This window comes from Acipenser ruthenus, unplaced genomic scaffold (assembly GCF_902713425.1).
Source record: "Acipenser ruthenus unplaced genomic scaffold, fAciRut3.2 maternal haplotype, whole genome shotgun sequence".
Classification (NCBI taxonomy): Eukaryota; Metazoa; Chordata; class Actinopteri; order Acipenseriformes; family Acipenseridae; genus Acipenser; species Acipenser ruthenus.
The window spans coordinates 63,262-70,066 of NW_026708232.1; the positions used below are offsets into that span (position 1 = coordinate 63,262).

The 6,805-nt window shown below is 39.8% G+C and overlaps 1 non-coding gene across 1 annotated transcript; it reads right to left on the reverse strand.

Moving 5' to 3' along the window:
• Positions 1-383: 383 nt before the first annotated feature.
• On the reverse strand, positions 384-578 carry LOC131730282 (U2 spliceosomal RNA). The gene has a single exon (XR_009323969.1). It is a non-coding gene; the product is annotated as a U2 spliceosomal RNA (small nuclear RNA).
• Between the last annotated feature and the right edge of the window lie 6,227 nt (positions 579-6,805).

The following is a 6,805-nucleotide window of genomic DNA, read 5'->3' on the forward strand; positions in this document are numbered from 1 at the left end:
GGCCCAAAGGCCTTCTCCTCTACCCGGCGGCAAGGCCAAACAAAACAGGGAACTCTTCCCAAAACGCAAGTGCCGTTCGGTCCCGGCAAAGGGGCGCTTTGCTGCTGCTGCCTTGAAAGCGAGGGCTCCTTGCCCCACTAAACAGCTGTGTTTCTGCTTTACCGCTGCGCTCCTCCTCCCACGAGCGCAAGGCCTTCTGGGTACACTGGCCTGCTGCGTGAGTAGAGCAGGCTGTCCATCAGTTAGGCAGACCTGCCTGCCTGCCTGCCTGCCTGCCTGCCTGCCTTATTTGGAACAAACAAAAAAAAACCACAACAAAAAGAGCGGGAAAAAATACAACCCAGAAAAAGGGAGGGGGAGAGACTGGCTCTCTCTCTCGACCTTTCTTGTGCACCGTTCCCGGAGGTACTGCAATACCGGGTCGATGCGTGGAGTGGACGGAGCAAGCCCCGGTTCCATCTCCTGCTTCCAAAAATCAATTTAATATAGACGGGTCCCCCTATGGGGGACGTATCAGATATTAAAGTGATAAGAACAGATTTTTTTTTTTTATTATTAGAAAAATTCCACAAATTTATTATACAAACAATTTTCCAAATATATAGTCACATACATCAATAATTACAATGTAAACAAACCCTTCCACCTTTCTCTTGTTGAATTATACCCCCATTTCAACTCTACCCCTTATGTCACTACACACTCTTTCAATTATTACCTCCGCTTTTATGTCTGTTATTTTTAATCAGTTTATTTCTACTTTCCCATAATTCAAACTTAATTAAACTGAGAATTAACCATAACAGCCATTGTTGTTTTGTTTTTGTGGCACTCTTTACAAACCCTTTCAATATTACATCGTATGACAGCTTCGTTCCTGGTACCTCCTTGTCTATGATCACTCTGGTTTTATTCCATACTGTTGCTGCAAATGGACATTCCCAAAACACATGTTCCTGTGTTTCTTCCACAAAACATGTTCCCCTAGGACAAAAAGCATTTCTGGTCAGTTTATGTCTGAATAACACCTCCCTTACAGCCATCCTTTTATGAAGCATCATCCAATTTAAATCTTTTAGGTTATTATCTAGCCCCTTTGGCTGAATATTTCCCCAAGTCTCAGGGGCCACTGAACTGTATTCGTTATTATAAAATACTTTCACAGATTCTTTATACAGTTCTTTATGCTCTGTGCAGATCTCTACCTCTTTACAGACTGGATTCTGCTTCAGCCACTTCACCGCATGTTGATAATGTCCAGGTAATTGCTCCGCTCTTGGTCCCATGTTATTTATTTTAACAAAATGTCTCATTGTAAATGAAAACCACAATCTAACAAAACTGAAAATTATGTTTAAATTCGCCTTGCAAAGCTTTACATAAATTTGCCACAAATAAAACAATCTAATTTCACAGGAATGTGAGGAACATCCCTCCCTCCTTTCTCCACAGCCTTATACATCTCCCCTCTCTTGATGTACTCATATTTCCCTCCCCACGTAAACTCAAAAATCATACGAATAACACTTCTCCTATATCTTGGAGGCAACGGATACACATACGCTAGGTACAACAGAGAAGGTAACACATCTGTTTTTAGAACCAACACCTTCCCCATATAGGTCAGTTTCCTTGCTTTCCACATATTTAACTTTTTATTCATTTTAACAATTTTGTCTGCCCAATTCTTTAAATCACTACCCCTTTGATAGAAATTAACCCCTAATATTTTAATCCCATCTGAAACTATGTTCAATCCCAAACGTGTTTGCTTCCTGTTTTCCCAAGCTCCCAAGAACATGACATTTGTTTTACTCAAGTTTAACTTTGAACCCGATGCTAAAGAAAACAAGTCCATTAACTGAAATGCTCTCCTTATATCATTATCAGACTCTAAATATAAACTTGTGTCATCTGCATACTGTGCAATTTTTAATTCCACACCCCCACTCCCTGGAATAATTAACCCCTTTACCCCCTTATCTGCTCTCAGTGCTGCAGCGTAAGGTTCCATGAACAATACATAAAGTAAGGGGGATAGCGGACACCCCTGTCTCGCCCCCGACCTTTGTTTAATTAGCTTCCCCAAGTGCCCATTCACATTGACTCTACTCACTACATCTTTATACATTATTCCTAACCATTTGATTAAATGACACCCAAAACCTAACCTCTCCAAAATTCTAAATAAAAACTGGTGGTTGACCCTATCAAATGCCTTTTCTTGATCAAGGCTCACTAAAATTAATGGAATATTCCTGTCCTGTACCCACCAAATTACATCTCTAGTCAATTGCAAATTCCATTGCGCTGATCTTCCCACTACCCCACATGTCTGGTCTTTATGTACAATGAAACCCATCACCCCCCTTAACCTATTAGTTACTGTCTTTGCTAAAATTTTATAATCCACATTTAATAAGGTCACAGGCCTCCAGTTTTTCAAATCCTTAATGTCCCCCTTTTTATATAATAAAGAAATAATCCCTTCCTTCATTGATTTTGACAATTCTCCTCTGTCAAACACTTCCTTTATTACCTCTTTAAACACTGGACCAATAATGTCCCAGAAAGCCCAATAAAACTCCCTTGGCAGTCCATCTGACCCCGGCACTTTATTGTTTTTCATCTCATTTACAGCTGCTGTTAACTCGCTCAACTCAATAACCTTCTCCAATTCAATTTTACTCTCTTCTGGCACTCTAGATCCCAAATTATTTAAAAATGTATCTCCTGCTTTATCATCTATTTTCCTTTCTGAAAACAACTCCTCATAAAAATAACTTCCCTTCCATCTTTATCTCTTAATCATTCTTTTCTTTTGTTTCTCCCTCATAGGCTTGAAAAACTGATGACAACATTTTTCATTAGTCTCATAAAAGACTAGTTGGCTTCTAAACATGAATTTAGCAGCACTGTTACTATAAATCTTCTTTAACCTCTCCTTACAAAAACTATACTGCTCCCAATCCATATTCCCCATTATTATCCTTCACCCGCATCTCCTCCAACCTCTTTTGTAAACCCAATATATATCTTTTCTTTCCTCAAATGCTTTTGATTTACAATATCCCTGCGCAAACACCTTAACTTTTCGCTTCACATCCTCCCACCAATCAATCCAGGATTTGTAATAAGGTTTCAATTCCACCCACTCATTAAAATATAAAATAAATTGTTCCCTAAACTTTCTCTTCTAAAATTTTGCAATTCAATTTCCAATACCCGACACCAAATACTGTCCCGTCTAATATTACCCCTAAAGAAATCATATCATGATCTGAAAACCAAACAGGCAAAACAGAAAAATGTTCTAAAGTCAAATCATTGGTCACAAAGAAATAATCTATTCTACTCTTTGCACCCCTAGAATTTCTCCAGGTAAATCCTGGCTTTCCTTTATTTAACTTTTTAAAAGAATCTATTAAATTAAAATTAGACAAAATCAACCGTAAATCCTTGCAACTAAAATCTTCTGATTGAACTGCATCTAAACAGACATTAAAGTCTCCCCCCACTATTACATGCCTATTTGTCATTAATACATCCCCCAAACCCAAAAATAATTCTTTTCGCTCTTTCCTTGTTGGAGGAGCATATACATTAATTAATCTTAACTTTTGTTCCCTCCCATCCACGTCCGCTACTAGTACCCTCCCTGGCACCATAGAAAAAGAATCCTTCACTTCTAACCCTCTATCCTTAAACAAAATCCCCACCCCTGATGAGTGCACACCCCCCACACTCCATCTCGATTCCCCCTGATTCCAATTCCCTTGAAAACCCCTTTATGTCCCTGTGACAGGAATGGACGAATGGACGTCAGACCAGAAGGCGGCACAACAAAAACAAAAGGTACGGTGCAGTGGCGCGGGCGCCGTTTTATTTAAAGCAAACAAAAATAAAATAAATATTCAAACAAAAATAAACACTGTGCTCACCGAGCAAAACAAAAACAAATCACGAACACTAAATTAACAATCAATAATAAATAAACCATACAGGTCAGGCTGGGCAGTCGCTGTCACTGTTCCTGTATGTTATAATTGAATTTAGTTTCGTTTTCACCCGATCGCTCCGCTCTCGCTCTCGCCGCTCCTACAACACCCACCTCGAGCTAGAGAGCTGCAGGCTTTTTATAACAGGTGACCATCTCCCAATTAGCAACAAATTAAATCACCTAATTCGGGAGATGGCCACCTTCTGCACGAGTTTTAATTATGTTGTGGATGGGGCTACCCATCCACACTAAACAAAACAATCGGCTACACCGTCAAAATACAAACAATAAAACATACGGCGCTCGCCGACATAAATACAATAAATAAAAATAATACAAAATAAATACACTGCACAGGGGTGGAGGGGGAGACCCCGATCTAAAAATAAACAAAACAATGTACAGGGCTGCTCGCCCTGTTACAGTCCCCTTCATCTTTTAAATGTACTTCTTGCAAAAAACAAACTGAAAACTTAATATACTTGAAAGAATTTAACACAGATGCTCTTTTCTGATTATTCCTCAAGCCCCTAACATTAACTGAAATTAAATTAATTGAAGCCATTTATAATTTATATTATTAAAAATAAACCCTTTATTTAAGCTTGGCTTGTAGGTCCTACTCCTTCCTCTTGTATTGCAGGTAAAATAGGTAAAGCCAATGTAGTCTCATTAAATTGTTGAGCATTGTCCAGAAATTACTCAACATTAAAATCACTGCTTTGTAATCCTAAATCCGACCGACATGGGCTCGCTGGTGACAACAAAAAGCTTCTCAGTTCAGAACCTAACTCAGTCCCACTCTCTGTTGGTTTACTCCTCAGTTCTGTATCTGAATCTGGCAGATTCTGTAAGCCATCAAACCTGTTTCCATGCTCTATCCCCTCCCCTTCCTTTGCTTTCTTCCCTTTTGCTGGCTTTTGTTCAGCTGCCTTACTCTCATTCCCAGAATTTTTTTTTCCTTTTCCCACTTTTCTTGTCCACATCCATCCAGCCCTCCTCCTTGCTTGTTTCTTGGTTCAGCTCCACCTTTTCCTCTAGTATTTCCGTACTCGCCTCAATCTCCTCCCGCTCAGCCTCTTGAACAGTTTGCCGAGCTTCCTCTTGGCCAGGCACTCTGCTTAACTCTGACTGAACCCCACTGCCACTTGAAATCACCTTATCCACAGCCACATTTTCCTCCTGTGCTTCGCTTACATCAGCGGGACCACCCCTTGGCTCTCCCCCATCTTGCTGCTCATTTTCTGGTTCCTTTTCTCGGTCCTCTCTAATCACCTCTGCAAAGGACCTTTTCTTCTGTGGGCATTGTCTAAAGAGATGCTCATCAGATCCACAAATATTACATTTTTTAACAAACGGACAGTCCTTTGTTTCATGGCCCAACTCCTCGCAGTTCCTACAACGAACTTGATTGCAATGCATTTCCGTGTGACCAAAGGACATGCATTTTCGGCAGTATAGCGGTTGGCCAGAATAAAACAAGTAGCCTCTGTTGGGCCCAATAGAAAAGTTTGCCGGAGGGTGCCTATACCCATCGAAACCCTTGGCGTCTTGCCTTAATAACGCTTTGAATTGTCTCTTGCCATTCCAGATTCCCAATAGATCTCTCTGATAAACTGCACTCACTAGTACATCGCAGTATTTCCCCAGAAAAGCTTCAATATCCCAGTCAGATGCATAAGGATTAAACATGTGGACTGTTATAACTCTGAAATTGCGATTCCATAATGATTCAGCAGCATCATCCTTCACAGGAGCTCTCATTGAGTACACTTTGTATCTATCCCAAAATGTCATAAAAAGATCTTTAGAGTCAAAAGTAACATCTACGAACCTTGCCGCTGAATTCATCTGGATACAAAAGAAATCCATAGCTTCGAATCCAAGGCTCGCCATCAAAATCTTCTCCACAAATTCAATTCTTCCTGGGAAATCCACTCCCATATCTCCTCTCCATCTCAACCGAACTGTGTTCCGTAGTCCAGCCCTTGAAGCCGACCGATTAGCAGATGTCTTGTCCATCCTCTCCTCCTCGTATCACTCTCTCGTATCACTCTCTGCGGTCATGCCACATGAAAACAATCTTAGCCAAAAGGCCGAGAAGCGATGCCCACAATGGTTTTGACCAAACGCCGGAGCTGCCGGGGTACTTGCTTCTTGGACTGAGGGGAAAAATGGGAAAAAGAAAAAAAAAAAAAGAAAGAAAAAATGGTGCCAGGCTCTAATTATTAACACGGCCACCGCTGCTGTGCTCGTTCTGCTTTTAAACCCATGTCGAGCCCCACCCCGAGGGGCAGAGCTAGCCAAAAATTGCATTGAACTCATAAATACTCCTCTCCACGGAAATCTTTAGTAAAATACTCTTTTTATTGAGATTTTACAATTTTTTTCCATTTACACCCATTCATTTCATTCATTTTACATTTCTTTTAAAGATGACATTCATGCATACAGACATACATTTTGTTTTAAAAGCATTTAAAATACATTTAAAAACACCAAGACAATCGTGCTTTGTACATGGTTAAAACAGACACAGATTAAAATCAACATGAAAAAAACCTGTGCTGCTTTAAAAAGTGACTGGGGAAAAAAAGAACCATCTATAAAAAAAACAGTGCTTGTGAGGGCCGGGGAGTGCTCTCTAAAAAAGTTCAAAAGTGAACATAAAACAGAACAATAAAACTATAGAACTAAAACAGGGACAGGGGAAAAGGGACAGTGTATAAAACAATGAGTTAAAATTCTAAAATTAAAACACTTAAAATGTAACTTTTAATAGTTAACATTAAAAATCTTTTAGAT